The following is a 20,301-nucleotide window of genomic DNA, read 5'->3' as shown; positions in this document are numbered from 1 at the left end:
AGTGCATGGGACATTACAGGAGAAGGTCCTCTGGCCCCAGTAGAATGTGAGTACGTGGACTATTATGTGACACAAGCATGTCCCACTAGGCTGCCCTTAGACCCAGCGGTCTCTGAGTTGGTCACTCCTGGTACAGACAGCTTAGAAAGAAGTTTGGGGCGATAAGCTTGCAGCATTGAGGGAGCTCAGATCAGCTTACAGGAGCGCCAAGTTCTAGGGTAGACCAAGTCCCCTAGCACCTTTCCCATTGCCCCCATCAAGAGCCATCCTATTTATCAAGCAGTTCTTGGATGCTCATTTGGTTCCCCCAGTGGGCTCCCAACTAAAAAGAGAGATTTCCCTCTTCATCAAGGTTATGTCCCTCCTCCCCCGCTCCCACACAAATCAGTGTCATATGAATTAGTTGATGCAAGCAACTCTCCAAATTTTTGACTAATGATTTGTGCTTTGGAAGAAGCAAGGTGGAGTAGACTGAAGATAGGTTTATAATAAGACAACCCTGGATGTGAACTTGGGTTCTGCTTCTTCTTACCTGTCTGGTCTTGGCCAAGTTGCTAACCCTCTATGGGTCTGTGTTTCACCGTTTGCAAATGTTTACAATAATATCTTCCCTTTAGGGTTTTAATGAAGATGAAGTTAAATGACATAAATAGAGCTACCTTTTCCCCCCACTCCCCTGCTTTCCCTTCTCTCTCAGTTTGTCATACACTCGTATTAAGGGTTCTTAGAACGACAATACAGGCCTTGAGAAGACATATTGTGGTATTAAACTACGGGGACTGAGCGTGAAACACTAGATTAAAACGGTTTTAATCTTGGTAAGAAACAAATTTAAAAATAGCTTATTTTTTAGAATCTTAGTGAAGTTCCCATGCCAAGAACAGGGTTCCCTACTTATTAAGTGCAAAAAGATTAAACATGAAATGAGGATAATGTATCTTAAAAGCTTGTATATAGTGACCTGGGATGATTAAGGACTTGTCTACGTAAGTACTCTGTGCCTTTCTTGTAAATGCTTGTAAAATAGAGAAAATTGGAAAGAGACCCAAGTACCACTCATATGAAGGAAAAGACTGTTATTTTGGTATAGAAAACAACACAATGACAACTTTTAGATCTCATTTCCTTTTTTATTGAAGAACAAAATGGGAAGATTTTATGCTTAATCATCTTTTGAAGCTGATGGCTTGGATAATGCATAGGATGTTCAAGATCCAAATGGCAGAGTAGACATGCATTAGAATGATGGCTGAAATTCACTGAATAATTTTGGGGGAGTTATTTTTACCGGCGCTTTGTCTGGATGCCTCAAAGTCTGTATCATCAGGGAAACCCTGTATCTTGCATTTATTCCCCCCATATCACTGCTCATATAGCGTTAAGAACTCTCTCTATTATTTCAACAGTTTCTTGCTCACGTTTAGACTTTCATTGCCGTGGATTCCTTTTGGTATTATTTTCTTCAAACTGGAGTGGTTCCTAAGTAAGCCATCACTAAACAATATAGCATTATTTTGTCAAATCACTGACACTCAAAATGGAAGTAGAAGATCTAATCAAAGATGTTTCGGGAGCGCCTGGGTGGCTCAGGGGGTCGAGCATTTCACTTGGGGCATGATCTCGAGGTTGTTGAGATCGAGCCTGGCCGTGTTGGGTGTGGAGCCTGCTTGCGATTCTCTGTCTCCTTCGTTCTCTGCCCCTCCCCTGCTTGCATACACACACTCTCTCAAAAGAAATAAAATAAACATAAGAAATATTCTAGAAATGTTTTTGGAAGAAAGGATTTATAATGTGCCTGGACCCTCTTTGTTTCTTACGCATATTGTTGGTTTCCTATTAGACAACCTTCCCAATTCTGGATAATTCTTAGTGTTTTCTTTTTCTTTTCTTTTTTTTTAATGTTGATTTATTTTTGAGACAGAGACAGAGCATGAGTGGGGGAGGGACGGGGTGGGGGGAACACACAGAATCCGAAGCAGGCTCCGGGCTCTGAGCCATCAGCACAGAGCCCGACGCGGGGTTCGAACTCACGAACCGTGAGATCATGACCTGAGCAGAAGCCTGACGCTTAACCGACTGAGCCACCCAGGCACCCCAATTCTTAGTATTTTCTAATGTAATGTATTTATCTTAATGACCTAAATATAGATTGATCAATTTTTAAATTTTTTCTTTAAAGATTATTTATTTCCCCTACATTGTGAGGTATGCCTGAACATTTTATTTGCTGTCCTATTCCAGCAAGTTGTTACTGGTCGTGGTGGACTGAATGTCCCGGGCCTCTCAAAATTCATATGTGAAAACCTTAACTCTCAATGTGATGGTTTAGGAGGTGGGGGTCTTTGGAGAGCAATTAGCATTAGATGAGGTCATGAGGGTGGAGCTTCGCGATGGAATTGGTATCCTTATGGGAAGAGGAATATGGCTAGCTTTCTCTCTCTCTCCTGTGAAGCTACGAGAAGGCCACCGTTGCAAACCAGAAGCGGGCTCTCACTAGGAAACCAACAAGTTGGCACCTCCATTTTGGAGTTTCCAGCCTCTGAAACTGAGAAATAAATGTCTGTTGTTTACAACACACAGCCTATGGTATTTTGTTCCAGCAGCCAGAGTTGATGAAAACATGGATTTTTTTCTCTCCTTTTAAAGGAACGCGGGATTTGCTCAGCTCCTTGTTAACCATTCCTAAGTGGAATGCAGCTGAAAAACAAAGGAAAACGTTAGTTGATGAAACTGCACAGCCAGGTGGGAAGGGGAACAGAAGGTTAATACACACCAATGAACATTGGCAAAAGGCGATGATGTGGGTGACGTGAACATTCTCTGATAAAGACCCGAAGACTGTTCCAGAAAGAGCCTATCAAAAAACACAATATTTTTCTCCCTCCAAATTAATGAGTCGTCTAGTTGTTTGGCGTCACAGCCATGGCCATTTTAGTATCCTTCTATGATTGATGGCTTCCTCATCATTTTGCAAGGAAATTCTTAAAAATCGGTTATATTTGATACGCTCATGAACTTCCAAATGAGAACATCTGTTGTTTCCCTGTTATTCACAAATTCTGTTAATCTTAAAAACAGGGCTATCAAATTTGTTGGAGACGGTTTATTAATTTTATGAACTCGTGGCATTATTTTCTTATTACTCTGATATCCATCGGGAGGCCCCAGAGAATTAAATCAAAAGACTGGAAGGCTCTTCCCTCCTCTCGACTTGCCAGTCTCGCTCTTCCATCATTATTGCTATGTGACCAGTAAGGCCCAGGGTCAGCAGCACTGAACTCTCTTATAAATCTGAAGGAGACATATTGATTTCAACCGTCTGGAAATCCATCTTAAGAATGGAGATAAGCAATGAAAGGACAATTATTAAATAGTCAATAACGCCATTCCCTTGGATTGTGAGCTGGTTAAAATCCCCTTGGCTTCTCGTAGAATGTGCCACCTAACACTACACGTTTGTGTTGACAAACGACTTCGGCTCAATATTTTCCTTTTTGATTCACGCAGTTTTCCCTGAAGCGGGGCGGGGGGGGGGGGACCACAGGAGAGGCAGGCTTTCCGGTTCAAAATTCCTTACAGATGAAGTTTTAGCAGGATCTATAGTTTGTGCCAGAGTGATGTAAGCCACAAGGAGGGTGTACCCTCAGGATTTGCTGGAGAAATGAAAATAGGAAAATCACCTTCAGAGATAATTTGTTGCTGATGAGACGAGGAAGAAAGCCTTTTAAATCACTTGAAAAAATTCTCCAGGAGGTAATATGAATATAATTTAATAAACTTGGTCTAATTAATGATGACATTTATTATTGTTGAGACAGGAGGGTGATATTCTGCATGGAGATTGGAAAAGAAATAAGGACCAGGAAGAATTCTTCAATATTTCTTGAGTACAGTACAGCTCCAGGAAGACTTAGGAAGAAATATTTTCCCTAGAGCAGAGAATCAAAATTTATCACGAAACTATATATCTTACCAGTGCCATTGCTGCTGTAAATGCATAATTTCGGCCTTTGGGTTTCCAATATGATTCTTGGTATATTCATCAGAACCCTCTTGTGAGCAAGTGGCAGAACTCAACTCAGACTAGCTTAGGTGGAAAGAGTTCAGAGGGGCTCATTCGGGGAGCTTCACACACTTTGTGACCCAGGCACGGTGCAGGGTCCCACACTCAGGAGAGCGCAGCCCTTGGGTTTAACGCTCTGTGGTTGCCATTGATATTCTTAATAATTTTACCTTTGAATTTGTCTTCGTAAGTGAAATCTGATAGGACAATGGAGACTGGCCCAGAGGCTTGGAGCTTTGGCTCATAGCCCCCCCACCCCCCACCCCACCCTTCCCCCCTCCCCCCTCCCCAGGATGCTCTCTCCACCGCCCACTACCCCAGTCCCTGGTGCCCAGGCCTGGGATCGCCACATTTAGCAAAAATGAAGCAAAACCAAACCGAAACAGGATGCCCAGTTACGTCTGAATTTCAGATACCAATGAATCATTTTTAAGTGTCCCTCTGTCTCAGATTTTGCACGAGCTAGACCGCACAACCAGAGCTAGATCTGACACCCAAATTTCACTGGGTATACAGTAGTTGATCTCCTATCTCCCTCCGAGCGGAGTAACCTCTGGGGCCTCGGCCACAGGCGGGTCCCCGGCCACAGGCGGGTCCCCGGGTGCGGAAGCGGGAGCGGGAGCGGGAGCCGCGGGGTTGGGCGCACGTGGCCGTGGCGCGGGGAGGTCGCTGTCCGTCCTCCCCCGGCTGACGGCGCTGTGCGCTCTAGGCGGAGGTGAACCTGTCGCCCGCCTCCTTTCGGCCGCGCGGCGCATCCTGGCGCGGAAGCCAGCGCTGGGCCTGGGAGATCGGAGCTGGTTTAGGGCCACCTGGGGGTGGGACCCCGCACTCGAGCCCCGGCTCGAGAGCCCGGACGGTCGGGGGCTGCCTCGCCCGGATCCCCGCGCCCCAGGGAGTGCGATAGTCGCCAAATAAAAAACATCGCAACGGAGCCTGAAAAAGACCGCGGAAGAAAAGGCAAATGCGTTATAGTTTAGTACCTTCCACGACACCCTTTCCTTGCCTTTGAACGAGAGGCCCCGTAATTTTATTTTGCATCCTAGCGGGTCCGGGGCTCATCTCACAGGGAAGAGCCGTGGTAGTTTTGCAGTTTGCTGCAGGTGGAGACGACACTGGCCGAGTTCCCTCCAGCTCACTTTTCTGCTTCCTCAGGAACTTCCAGTTCCTTCTTAGGGCAACAGCTGCCGGGACCTCTCTTGACTCGCCGCTTAACAGCCAGGACCGAAGGAGATAGTTCCGGTTTGAATGACGTTGGGACGCAGTCCGATTGCTCCTGCTTGGGTCCCCTGTGTCCCCTAGGACACTTTTTGGCGAGTGAAGTGGCCGTGGCACAGCCCTCCCTGTTGGCAGGAGAGCGCTGGAGAAAGGAGTAGAACCAACCCAGTTATGGTGGGAAGACGTCACTGTGAGATGATTTCATTTTTTGCTCTAAGGTCATTTCCCTACACTTGAGTTAGTATGAATGTCTTTCCTAGAGCTCTTTTACCTCTGAACTAATTCATGCAATTCATTGTTCGAAAGTACTGAGTTTACAGCAGGGCGCCCCCCCCCACCCCTGCGATGACCGAACAATGTGCAAATGTCCTCTGCAGCCCAGCTAGGAGGGCACTTCAAACTCTCTCTTAAAAACTGTAACCATTCTTACGTTTAGAGTTCCTCTCAGATTATGTTTGGGGGACCTGGCAGATGTCCAGACGGCTATTCATTCATCCTTCCATCTGTTCTTTCATTTGTTGATTCAACGAATATGTAGTTTAGGTTAAGAACAAGTCTTGGGGACTGAAAGTTCCCGGGAGGAGAAAAATTCTGTAAACTAGTAACTTGTATTATAAGTATTTAAACTGTCTAGTATATCCACAGCAGAGGCACCAAAGACACATGGAGTGCCCTTCTTCCTTCCTTCCTTCCTTCCTTCCTTCCTTCCTTCCTTCCTTTCCTTCTTCCTCTTTCTTTCTTTCTTCTTTCTTTCTTTCTTTCTTTCTTTCTTTCTTTTCTTCTTTCTTTCAGGTTAAGATGGAAAGAGCTAGACTAGGTTTTGGATTGTGGAGTAAGAGCTCAGTCTGGGGCTGTTATTAAATTATTGGCATTTTCTAGGAAGTGTCTGGGGGAAAAAGAGGAGGAGCTTTGAGGGGCTGAGTAGTGTCCTTGTGCAGTCGTTGTGGTGGCTTGTGGCCGGGAAGATTGTTCTGAGTTGGCTCCAAATGTAGGCATAGCCTGAAGAACATAAGCCAGTTTCCTAGGAAGTTATTTTAAAGGTGTGTCCAACTGCAGAGTGAGTCAGAGATACTTTTCTTTTTCTGTGTCTAAGGGCACATGTTTCTTGCTTTCTCTTATACACATATAATGGTTCGTTATTTTTGTCAGTCCTTTGCAAAAAAAAAAAAATTACTTTCAGCTGAGAGAGGTGTTGAATGGATTTTGGTTGATAGATACTAACGTCAGTCTCTTAATGATTTTTGATTGTAAAGGAAAAAAAAATACTTTGACCTCAATTTAACTTGAAACTTCCCAGTAACAGTAACTAAATCAACTTATAAAGAATAAAACATTAGTGGCAAAGTTCATCTCAGGGCATGGTGCGACAAACAGTATTTTTTTGAGTGCTAATTATAAAGGGTATTGTGTTTTCCGCCTCAAATTTCCCTTGTTCATTGCCAGTTATGTAGGAAAACGATTTTCTTTATGAACCTTGTATCCTGCCTCCTTGATATAATTACTCATTAGTTCTAGGAGGTTTTTTTGATCAATTCTTTCAGATTTTCTACATTGACGATTATGTCACCTGTGACCAAAGAGTTTTACATTCTCCCTTCCTGTCATGGACTGAATGTTTGTGTCCCTCCAGATTCATATGTTGAAATCATAACAACCCCCCACCCCCACCAGATAGTGGTATTAGGATGTGAAACTTTGGGGAGGTAATTAACTCATGCAGGTAGAGTCCTCTTGAATGGGATCAGGGTCCTTAAGGGACCCCAAAGAGCACTCTAGCTCTTTGGCAGCCATATGAGAATACAGAGATAGCAGTCTGCAACTGGGAAGACGGTCCTCACCAGAACCTGATTCTTGGGGACCCTGATCTTAGACTTCTGGTCTTTAGAACTGCAAGAAATAAATTTTTATTGTTTGTAAGCCAGAATACCCAGTCTGTTATAGCAGCCCAAACTAAGACACTTCCCAATCAGAATACATTTTATTTCCTTTGCTTGTCTTATTGCATTAGTTAGGACTTCCAATGTGATGTTGAAAGGAGTGGTGGAAGGAGACATCTTTGTCTTGTTTGTGACACACGTGAGGATTTAAAGTACTATTCCAGGGACACCTGGGTGACTCAGTTGGTTAAGCGTCCAACTTCGGCTCAGGTCATGATCTCACGGTCCGTGAGTTCGAGCCCCTTGTCGGGCTCTGTGCTGACAGCTCAGAGCTGCTTCGAATTCTGTGTCTCCCTCTCTCTCTGCCCCTCCCCTGCTCATGCTCTGTCTCTCTCACTCTCAAAAATAAATAAACATTAAAAAATTTTTTTAAAGTACCATTTCAGAGGTCATCATTTAGCTTGATTAAAAAAAAAAAAACTTACTATGTTTTCCATATTGACAAGGATGAAGCAATAATACCTAGAATTGGTGAGAATGTCTGGCTAAAAGTACTCTATTACCCTTATTGTAAGATTACAAACTGGTACATTTTCAGAAGAATTCTGCTGTGGACTGTCTACCCACATTTAAGATTTCACCATTAAATGTCTAGGAAATGCTCACATAAGCACAAATATTTAAGAACAAGTATTGCAATATTGTTTATGGCAGCAAACATTCAGAAACAATCCATTTATCCATAATAACAATGGATCAAATAAATGATGATATATTCACATAGTGGAATATACTATTCAGCTGTTAAAAAGAATACTAGATCTCAACTATGTATTGACATTGGGAAGGTGTCAGTAAAATACATTATTGTGTTAAAATGTAAGTTTCAGAACAGAATATATAGTATGGGATATTTGTAAATATGCTAATATAAGCACAGACAACATTTAGTAGAATTCATGAGAGATTGTTACCATTAGTTACCTCTGATTGAGAATGAGTAGATCACTGGAAAAGAAAGAGGACTATTTCTATTCATTTTATGTTTTTTGTATGTTAATGGAAACCATGTAAAATATTTAGAACTGGGGGAAGAAAAATCTTGTAATTTAAACACTGTAAGCATCTACAAAACATTTGAAGCCTTATAAATTACTCACAAAATATTCTTTCTCTACTGATTTGCCCCTGGCCATTTAAAAGTAACGAAATACTTTGTTTATTTTGAAATCTTATATTCCCTCATCAGTGCTTAGAAAGGATTTTTTTGGTGCCGCAGTAATATATATTAAAACATTGCAGCCTCAGAATATCCATGGTTTTGTTTGTTTTGTTTTTAGGCTCTGCAGGCATATGTTTCATCTATTTTCTCATTTTTTTTCTTGAGGGGTTGAAATATTGAAGGATTTTTTCTCTTTTTTTTAAATGAGGGAGATTTAACTATGTATAGTTAAATATATATATTTTTAAAATATTTTTAAAATATTTAAAAATTTTTAAAATATTTTAAAAAATATATATATTTAACTATATATAGTATATATATATAGTATATATATATAGTATATATACTATATATATACTATACTTATTTTATACTATATTTATATATATATTATATATATTATATATACTATATAATATATATAATATATATTATATATATTATATAGTATATTAGTATATATAGTATATATATAGTATATATATTAGTATATACTATATATATTAGTATACATAGTATATATATAGTATATATAGTAATATATATTATACTATATATTATAATATATATAATATAACATATTATGATATATATTATATATAGTATATATATTATAATATATAATATATAGTATAAAATATAATATAGTATATAATAGTATATATATTATATATACTACATATACTATATATATAGTATATATATTATATATACTATATATATAGTATATGTAGTATATACTATATATATATAATATATGTAGTATATATAATATATATACTATATACTATATATTATAATATATACTATATATATTATACTATACTATATTATATTATATACTATATATATTATATATACTATATATAGTTAAATACATATATTTATTTATTAAATATATATATAAATATATATATTTATATATATTAAAATATATATTAAAAAATATATATATTTATATATATAGGGGAGAAAGAGCAAGAAAGAGGCAAAGATTAAAGTTAGGGTAGAATCTCAAGAATGGGTGGGTGAATAAATGCAGAGATTTTTTTTGGAGTGGAGAAAAGCAGCGAGAAATTTGACACTTGATTATTCATCTGCTACTGGGGTTTCTGACAGCTGTCGGGGCAGATGAGGGGTGCCCGGGCAGGCCTGTGCTTATAAATGTCTTCCAATGGGCTGTCTGGGAAAAAGTGCCTTCACTGCAGTGTGATGTTGGTTTCTGTGGCAGTAATGCTCCCCCCTCACCGCCAGGGTCAATTTCAGGATACCGGTGTTTTGCATACGTGTTTCGTATACAATGTCTATAGCATGCTAGAGATTTATTAATCAAAATTCTTTAGTTGACAGAAGTTGCTACCTCCAGCATATCACCGGAGGGATATATTAAGGCACAGCATAAACATAGTACTTCATTCTAGTGTGTCGATTTTATTGGAAGATTTGGCAGAGAACGTGTTATTTTCATGTAAAACAAACACGGGTGTAGTCTTAGTCCTCTTGGGCTGCTATAACACAAGTACCATAAAGTGAGTGGCTTATAAACAATAAACATTTAGTTCCCACAGTTTAGAATAGGAAGCCCAAGATCCCACTACTAGCGGATTTGGTGTCTGGTGAGAACTCTCTTCTTTGTTCCCGGGGAAGCCATTTTTTTGTTGTGGCCTCATAGGGTGAAGGGGGCAAGAGGTCTTTCTCAGGGCTCTTTTAGAATGGTACTAATCCATCTTTGTGACCTGCTCATCCCGCAAAGGCCCCAACTCCTAGTACTACCATCTTGAAGGGTAGGATTTTAACATGAACTTTGGGGGGACACAAACATTCAGACCACAGCAGCTATATTATGGGGTAGAATATAAAATTTGATGGACCCCATTTCAACATAGTACTGGAAGTCCTAGCCAGAGCAATAAAAAGATACAAAAGACAGCCAGATTGGAAAGAGAGAGGTAAACTTATCTCTATTAGCAGATGACGTGATCTTATATATGTAGAAAATCCTAACGAGACCACAAAAAAGATAGAACCAATAAATGAATTCAGTGAAGTTGTAGGAAGCAGAATCAACACACAAAAACTAGTCCTTTTTCTAGGCACCAAGAACAATATAAAAAAAAAATACTAAGAGAGCATTTCTACTTACAAGAGTATTAAAGAGAACGAAATGCTTAGGAATACGCTTAATCAAGGAGGTGGTTGTACACTGAAAACTACAGAACGTTGTGGAAAGGAATTAAAGACGAATAAATGGAAAGACGTCCCGTATTCAAGGATTGGAAGATTTGATGTTATTAAGATGTCAATACAATCCAAAGAGATTTACAGATTTGATGAAATCCCAATCAAAATTTCAATGGTATTTTTTGCAGAAATAGATAAATCCGCTCTAAAATTTATATGGACTCTCAAGAGACTCTGAATAGCCAAAACAATCTTGAAAAAGAGCAAAGTTAGAAGACTCACATTTTCTGCTTTCAAAGCTTAACTACAAAGCTAGAGTCATGAAGAGTATGGCACTGGCATGAAGACAGACCTATAGATGGGTGAAACACGGTAGGGAACTTTCCCTTTGCTGATTCTCAGTGGTCTTGGGCTCAAAATAATCCATATGCCAAAGAGGTGTATTTGGGGATGGTGTATTCTGGTATACTTCAATTTGCAAGGTCAAATTTTGTTGTGTTGCAAGGTTATTCAGATACCTCACGTCCTTCCTTATTTGAATTTACGTAAATTAGTTGATTTGTGAGGGAGGTCGATCTGCGAATTTTACATTTTCTTGTAGTGTTTCTAACTATTTTGAAATTTTGTTGTCATGTACATAGGTTATTGTTAAATTGAACATTTTTTATCGACGTAAAATATCTCTCCTTGCCCCATATGTTTATTTTCTCTGATACTAATAGAAGTCTTTCACTTCAGCTTTCTTTTTTATCATTGGTGCCGTATTGATCTGTCAATGCTTTTAACTGTTCTGTGTCCTGCAAATTCTGTTTCACTTGTTTTGTCGGTGGTGGTGGTGTTGTTGTCGTTCTCATTTTGTTTTAGTGAGCAAGTTAAATTTAATAATTATTTTGTGGATAAATTGTGTAGTTGGTCCTACTCTTGCCTTTTGTTTTGTGTTCTTCGTTTGTTATATGTTTCGCTGATTCTGTTTCACTTTGAACTTTGTTGTCCGTTTTTTTCTCCTAAGTGGCTACCCATTAAATTTTAAGAAGACATTTATTTTATTTATTTTTTAAAACATGTTTGTTTATTTTGAGAGAGAGAGAGAGTGCACATACATGTGTGAGCTCGGGAGGCTCAGAGAGAGAGGTAGAACCTCTTTGCTGTCAGCTCAGAGTCTGACGTGGGACTGAATTTGACAAACCACGAGATCATGACCTGAGCTGAAATCAAGAGTCAGACACTTAGCCGACTGAGCCACCTAAGCTCTCCATGAAGATATTTAAGTCTAATATGTTTGTCTATGAATGTAAAGGACTAATCATTATATTTGACCCCCCTTCCCATTTGGTTCAATCATCTGATGAAGATGAGACCCTCAGCAAGCTTTAGCTTTTATTTTACTGATTGCCTGTATTCAGAAGACCTATTGACTCTTTTTTAAATTTAGACATTCGTCTCTCTCTTTGTGTCTCATTCGCGATTAGGGCATCCCAGCCTTCTGATTATTGAAATTTGTTTTTGAATCAGTCAGTCTGATTATAAATCAGAGATGTGCATTCATAAGAGTGCATGTTTTGGTAGCTGCTCTTAAAAAAAATCTTTTTTTAACTTTTATATTATTGAGAGACAGAGAGAGACAGAGCATGAACATGGGAGGGGGAAACACAGAATCCAAAAGAGGCTCCAGGCCCTGAGCTGTCGGCACAGAGCCTGACACGGGGCTCGAACTCACGAACCGCGAGATCATGACCTGAGCTGACGTCGGATGCTTTACCGACTGAGCCACCCAGGCGCCTCTGTTTTGGTATCTGCTCTTCTACTGAAGTCACATGCAGTTTTGATGAGCATTCGTTCTAAGTAAAGGTATAAGGATATTCAATTCAGTGAACTGTGCTGGTGAAATGCCTCAGATCATACTCTCTTTTAAAACAATAACTGCAAACATATGTACATATGTAATTGACACAAACTGCAGTTATGTGAATGCAGTGGGAACCTGATAGCCGATAATTGAATGCTGCTGATTCTCTGGGGTCTTTAGAGACTCTTGCACATTTCAGGGTTGTGGAGTCGCCCTGGTTCACCTTATCACAGGGCTGCCTCTGACTGAGCTACATGCAGTTTCCTAAATCTGCCGCCTCTTCTGCCTCAGGGACTTCGCACGTGTTGTCGTCTCTGTGATGGAGTGCATCCGTGAGAACTGGTTGGAAACAAACTGCTTGAAAGCTGTTTAATATTAAAAAAAAAATAGAACAAAACATTAAGTTTCATGCTAAGATTGGATCAAACACACTGTGTTAGTTTGCTAGGACTTCCATAACAAAACACAGTTGGGTGGCTCAAGCAACAGAAATTTATTTTCTCGTAGCTTTGGAAGCTGTAAATCCAAGATCCAGGTGCCAGCAGGGTTGGTTTCTTCTGAGGTCTCTCTTGGCTTGAGATGGCCGTCTTCTCTCTGTGTCCTCACACAGTCTTTCTTATGTGTGTATGTATCCTTGCTGTGTCCAAATTTCTTCTTACATTGGATTAAGGTCCACCCTAAAGACCTCATTTTAACTTAATCACTTCTTGAAAGATGATTATCTTCCAATATAGTCAAAACTCGAGGGATTAGGGATTAGGGCTTCAATAGATGAACCTTGGAGAGACCCAACTCAGCCTATAATACATATCAATGAAACAGAGTTGGTGATGGGGGCTTGAGGATGAGGGAGGAAAGAAGAGAGAAGGTCGAACCAGACATTGATTATTTTGTGCCTTCCATGCACGGTCCTCGCCCTGCCCCATCCGTACCTTCAACTTGCCTAGACTACCCTTCATCTTACCAAGTGGTGTAGTCCCTGGAGAAACTCAGGTGTAAAAGGTGCTAGGAAGCCCAGAATTCTAGGTTGAGTTTGGCATCAGTAAGCCAGGTGTGGCCATGCTCAAAATGAGGAAATTTGTTAGCGGGGAAGAAGCTGGCAGGTGCTTTATTTTGATAGAGGTCACGTGCAGGTTTCTTTCCAAAACTCCTCCCTACCTATTTTCTCATTAGAAATCAGCCATACACATGAAGTCCACAGCAAACCAGAGGATCCCATTGGGTATCTAGTCCCTGCACCTGTTCTCCCATCTCACTGGTCCTTCTTCCAGAGTGGCATTGCATGGAAAATGGCAAGAATCTGCATTCATTCTCTGTAAGCCCACTTGAATATGTTTTCCAAAATATCATTGAATGTCATTTCTTTTTTTTTTTTAAGTTTTCATTTTTTTACAGAGAGAGAGAGAGGGAGGGAGAGAGAGAGAGTGCATGAGCCAGGGAGGGGCAGAGAGAGAGAGAGAGAGAGAGGGAGAGAGAGAACCCCAAGCAGGCTTCGTGCTGTCAGTGCAGAGCCCAGTTTGGGGGCTCAATGGCACCAACTGTGAGATGACCTGAGCTGAGATCGAGAGTCAGACGCTCAACTGACTGAGCCACCCAGGCGCCCCTGAATATCTGGTTCTGTTTAAAATTATCATGAGAGTCGATCTGTAAATAAAGGCGCTGCTGTTGGCCAAATGTAACTGCATTAAATTGACTTGATACTGAAGTACATATGAGGTGGTGAATCTCATTCGAAACATTTTGGGGATCAGCAGCTCCGAAATATAATACCTTTACCTGTTACGACATTTCCAGGACATTGTTTTATCTGCTGCTTTTTTTTTTTTTAAAATCAATTGCTGCTTTTGGCACAGACTTCCTAGCTTTCTAATTGCCCTAAATTTCTTTTCTTATTGAAGACATGTTTAACAATTGAATTCGTTAGCTTAGAAATTAACTAGACTTTTGTTTTTTAGCAACTGCCCATCATTGCAGTGCTCCCAAGGAAGTATGAATCCAAAGAAATCTGTAAAAATGTTATGTATCTAATTAGGTTCAGTGAAAAGAAAGGGAAATTTCAGACTTGAGAATGGAGGGCTGTTGTAAATTGCTAGAACTGAATTGTGTCACCCCCAAAATTCATATGTTGAAACCCTAATCCCCGATGTGATGGTCTTTGGAGGTGGGGCTTTGCGGGGGGTAAGTAGGTTTAGATAGGTCATGAGGGTGGGGTCCTCAAGATGGGATTAGTGCCCTTAAAGAAGAGACCTGAGCTTGCTTTCTCTTTCTCACTCTCTAGGACTCAGAAAGAGCCATGGTGAACACACAGTGAGAAGGCAGCAGTCTATGCGCCAGGAAGTGGCTTCTTACCAGGAACAGAATCTGCCAACCCCTTGATCTTGGACTTTCCAGCTCCCAGAACTGTAAGAAATAAGTGTGTATTGTTCAAGTCCCCCTAGTCTACTTTGGTCTAGCAGCCTGAGCTAATGAGGATACAAGTATTCCTAAACAATGATCATATCGGACAGCACTCTGCAATGCCAAGCTTTCTGAACTTCGGGGTAGGGAAAGCTTTCAGTCCACGTAAACACTTTGTTCCTTATTAGCTCAGACCTACATGCCGACCAGTCTGTTTGTGCTGTCATGAGCCCATCAGCATCCCCCAAACAAGACCAAAGTAAAAACGTGAATCCCAACTTGGCGTTGGAATTCCTTTGTGTTCTATGTGTCTAGCCCTCTGTGAGGCACTAGACACGCAATGGTCGGCAAGACCCATATGGTCCCTGATGTTACACTTACAGGCTTTTGGGGGAGATAACAAGAAAATAGACAATATGAGAACAAGTGTTCTGAAGGCGGAGGAACCGGATGCAGTGGGTGGTCCAGGAGCTCCTCGGACTGTGCAGAGAAGCTGACATTAAAGGTGGTCAGGAGCAGGAAAGGTTACAGGACAGGAAGAGTTCCAGGCAAAGAACTGTTCGAGAAACTGAAATAATTCATTTGTGGCTAGAACACGAGAGATGAACCTGAGAGAGTTACCCTCATCTAGACTCTGCAGGGCCTTCTAAGGCACGGTGGTTTGAAGTTGTTTTAAGGGCACTGATGAACGACTGAAGTTTTATGACAAAGGTTTGATCATATTTGCGTTTTAGAAAGATGGCCCTGGTTTCTCTGTGAAATGGATTGGATCGGAACAAGAAAACAACCAGTGATACCCGGTCCCTGGGATAATGGTCTAGGGCAGATGATAGAACTGGGCAGAATGTAGAGATTCTTAGAGGGTAGACTCACTTTGGTAATTGAGCAGACGCTGGACGAGGTGAGGAAGAGTGAGAAGTCAAGGGAGACATCTGGATTTCTGACAATTACATTTGGATCAAATAAAGGAAAAACGTTACTCACTGGACCTTTTTAGAAGGTCTGTGGGGACCTTGGGAGAGCCAGACTGAAGTGACCTGAGGAGTTAGTGGGAGATGACGAAACAGGGTTAGGTTGGGAGGGCCATTGTTCATTACGCTACTATTCCCTGAAGCCCACCACTGTCCATTTGCCACATAGTGTATGGCTGGGGGAGGGTGATGTGGGCAATACCAAAATATCACTTCCGGGCTGCAGGCCAGATGGACATCCAAAATGGGGATTCTGTGGATTGATGATATTTCTCATAATATTCTTCTAGGTTCTGGTGAGGTTGGGGCACAGAGATCTTTGACAGCTCTTCACTCCTGGCATTCCAACACCACTGTGTTGGATTGGGGTGGCCCAACTTAGCAACTGCCTACATACCAGAGGCCCCAAATCACTGCTTATTGCCTTGAGTTGAATCGGAAATAAATATATGTCCTGGTTGAACATCTGGTCAACTAATTCTCTTGGCCTGATCCTAGGGAGGATTGGGAAGCAGCATGCTTTCCTCTGGATTCCCAAAGAAATAACACTATCTGCTCAGACAAAATTTGAAAAAGCCCTTAATTGATGAAGAGCCATTTCTGCGTCTTATTGTTTCAGTTCTTTTCAAATTTGAATTGGTGTCTCATTGGGGTGCCTGGGCGTCCAGTGGGTTAAGTGTCTGACTTGATTTCAGCTCAGGTCAATATCTCACAGTTGGTGGGATTGAGCTCCGCGTTGGGCTCTCCACTGATAGCCTGGAGCCTGCTTGGGATTCTCTTTCTCTCTCTCTGCCCCTCCCTCCCTCAGAATAAATAAACTTAAAAAAAAAAAAAAAAGACTGGAATTGGTATCTCAGTGGGAAGCTCCCAAGGGAAGAAATCCTGGGTAACTTTCTTGGGAAGGAGTCAAGTTATAGCCTCCAACATGGCTCCTTTTGTGCCCCGCCCACTTTCTCTGCCTACTGAGTCCAGAGATTGGGATTGGTCAATCCCACCCCTTCCTCATCACCAGTCCTGATGAGGTTCCTTTATGGCACATGGGTCTCTCCTCCCGCCTGTCAGGAGGCCCCTCCATTCAAGTCCCCTACTCACTAATTCGGTGTGACCCCAGTCCACCGTGTTCACCGTGGTCTTGGCCTTTGCTCTCGATCGAGTGTTGCACGTGTCCCTCTGACTCAGTTTTGATTCTGTTCCCCTGAGGTTGTCATGAACACCCCCTGCCCTTGCCCATGCCTTGGTTCTCCGTGGCCAGTCTGTATACTGCTGTGTAGCCTGTGGACTTTCTGGAGAGTTTTATGACTGGTTCAAGTCTGATCATATAAGAAGATGGAAAGTAGTCTAAACCGGCTAACTAGAAGTTAAATAAAACCTTGACACATTTTTAAAAAACCCAAGAAAATAAAGTTTATGGTCATTTAAGTTTGGGGGAAAAAACCGAAAGTGGTCCAAACCACCCCTTAGTTTTTTATTTACCTATTATTTATTCATTTCATAAGTGTAGATTGGTGAGGCCGACATATCAGTTAGATGTGTGTTTGAAAGTTCTCCGCAAGATATTTTAAAACTGCTTAGAGACGAGGGCTTGAAAGAGGGATAGTTAGCCTGGGGAAACTCAAATAAAAGTCAATTTAGTGGCTAGAGTAAGAAATAAGAGCCAATTTAATAGTTTAAGGTGAGAAATGACACAGACGTGAAGCAGGACAGCTGGGACAGATTGGAGACATTTCGAAGCTATAATCAGCAGGATGAGTGGCAGACTTGTGGGGAGGAGGGTGCGGATAGTCGAAGACAACACTGAGGTCTTTAGCCACTGACGATGTGCCATTTGCAATGGTGCTGAATGAATGAAGAGAACTAAACGACCGCGAGCCTAATTCTTTCCATGTTGAATTTGAGGTGTTTCTGGAAAGATTGAGGAGGGAAGGCTGGTAAACAATCAAAGTGTGGAGGCAGGGAGACAGTTCAAGGCTAAGGATTGACACTCATAATCTATTTAGTTTTTTTTTTTTTTTTGCTTATTTTTATGTTCTCAGATATGAAAACTAACCAGTCTGAGGCAGTTTTCAAAGATACGGCACACCATAAAGTTAAAAAAAATTTTTTAAGTGGGGAATTTTCAGAGTGGTGAACAGAAGTGGAGAACAGTCAGTGGAGAACAGAAATAGAAGTTTCGAAAAACTTAAGGTCCGAGGTGTAGACACACACACACACACACACAGGTGCCTTTACCTATTGCTAGAGGTAGGCGTCTCCGAGTTTTCTATGACCCACCGCAAAGTGGGAAACATTTGATTCGCAGTATTCCTGGGACAGAAGTGCTATTTGGGGTTATAACTATCCTTGGTACTGAGATTTGAAAGACAATTCTTCTGTGGGTTCTCATAAAGAGGGCATCATGTGATTATAGAGAACAATATTCTTTTTTTAAAAATGTATGTATTTATTTATTTTTGAGAGAGACCGAGTGCAAGTGGGGGAGGGGCAGAGAGAGAGAGGGAGACACAGAATCCGAAGCAGGCTCCAGGCTCTGAGCTGTCAGCACGGAGGCAATGTGGGGCTCGAACTCACAGACCGCGAGATCATGACCTGAGCCGAAGTCAGACACTTAACTCACTGAGCCACCCAGGTTCCCCTGTATCAACATTTTTAAAGGAGAACCATACGTCAACAGCTAATTGCATTTGCGTTCATACTGATATCTTGTCATGAATTAAAAAACTTGTGTCTGAATATATTGTCACTTTGTCTTCCCCAGAGGCTAGAGGAAGGAAGCCTGGCATGCAAGGTAAAGGTTTTCCTTGGAAAATTGTTTTGGATACCCACTGACATAGGAAGAATTATTGATGGAAGTCTCAAATGTCTAGGTCTGATCATGTAGCTTAAATACATTAAAAATGTAAATGCGTTAAACTTGGTGCTGTACCCAAAGAATCATAATTTTGTTTAATGGAACTTCTTAATGAACCCTCCAATTAACCAAATTGTATCCTAGATAATTGAATACATTGCTTGCTACATATATTTAAACATTGGTTAAATTTAGAGGAATGTTTACAACATTAATGATCTGGATGTAGAAATCTCAATCTACTCAGTCAAAGACTAATTAGCCAGAGGGTAGGTTTTCTATAAAGGCTTGACCTAGTTCATGCCAGTAAGAGAATTTTATCAGCACATAGAATGTTTCTTTCCAATGTATGAGTAAGAAGAAACGGGAGGTGTTCAGTTCACCAAAAATAAATACCAAGTCGTTAAGGTGCAAGTTAATGAGAAGTGGGGCAAAACACATCCCTATTTCACCCACTGGAAAGATTCACCAAACAATACTTGATGGTCTTGATGTTCACCGTAGTTTTGCATACGTCTCAACAGAGATGGACGTGTTGAGTTTACACAGGGTTACGAAGCCAAAAGGTAAGCCAAGGTCAATAATACTAACAATCTTAAGCAATTCCTGACACGCTTCTCCTGAAGGCAATAAAGAGTGGACCAAAATCAGTAGTGAAATAACTATACCAAAAAGTTCTGCTCTGCATGGCAATTTATTCTGGGAAATCCATTCTTGAGTCATCAAAAAAGAAAATGGGAACATATTTCCAATGGCATATCTGATGACAAATAGTTCCAAAAATTTGGGGGAATGGACGCTCTTTTATTTTTCTTTAAATAGGGGCTTTATATGTCTGAGCCTCCCCAGATGGGATATTTTTAGCAATCTTCTGTGCATAAGAGTAGTTAAAGCCTCAGGAGTGGCTTTGCTAGACCTTAAGGAAGATGAGAAGAGGGCTGAGGAAGGAACATCGAGAATCACCAACATTTCAGCATGAGAAGAGGAAGAGGTCCCACCCAGAGAGAGAAAAGGGAGAACACAGAAAGGCAGAAAGAGACATCACACCCCTACTTGCAGCCAGAAAAATCGAGTGGGAGACTAGTGCAGAGGCCATTGAACTTGGGAAGGAGCAACTTCTTTACATTGTCAGGAGTTAATTCAGCAGCAGTGGTTATCTTATTTGTTACTAAGGTGCCACCACTGAGCAGGTGATTTCTGTACAGCCCTCACCACAACCACCAGCCTTTAGATGAGGAAAGTTAGGTTGCAAAGAACTTGATGAATCTGTCTATGATAATATTCATTTATTCATTCAGTAAAAAGCAAAACAAAACCATGATGTGATCTCTACTCTGAAGGAACTGACACTTCAATTTTTCTGCTTTTGAATGAATAAGGAAAAGGGAAAGACGAGAAGACGAGGAAGAGGGGCAACCTGGGTGGCTCTGTTGGTTAAGCATTCGACTCTTGATCTCGGCACAGGTCATGAGCTCATGGTTTGTGAGCTTGAGCCCCACATGGGGCTCTGTGCTGACAGCCTGCTTGGGATTCTCTCTCTCCCTTTCTCTCTCTGGGTGTTCTTCCCCTGTTCACGCTCTCATTCTCTCTCTCTTTCTTTCTCTCAAAATAAATAAACTTAAAAAAAAAAGAGGAAGAGAGAGAGGGAAAGGGGGAAAAATCGAAGTTTTGATTTTTG

General features: G+C 41.0%; 1 long non-coding RNA gene across 1 annotated transcript; it reads left to right on the top strand.

The window, feature by feature from the left end:
* Positions 1-13,603: 13,603 nt before the first annotated feature.
* LOC122211157 lies at positions 13,604-18,598 on the top strand. The gene is made up of 3 exons (XR_006198525.1): positions 13,604-13,722; positions 14,686-14,809; positions 18,531-18,598. It is a non-coding gene; the product is annotated as an uncharacterized LOC122211157 (long non-coding RNA).
* Positions 18,599-20,301: the final 1,703 nt, after the last annotated feature.

The sequence above is a fragment of the Panthera leo genome, chromosome F2 (assembly GCF_018350215.1).
Source record: "Panthera leo isolate Ple1 chromosome F2, P.leo_Ple1_pat1.1, whole genome shotgun sequence".
In the NCBI taxonomy this organism is placed as follows: Eukaryota; Metazoa; Chordata; class Mammalia; order Carnivora; family Felidae; genus Panthera; species Panthera leo.
This window is presented reverse-complemented; position numbering and strand designations above follow the sequence as displayed.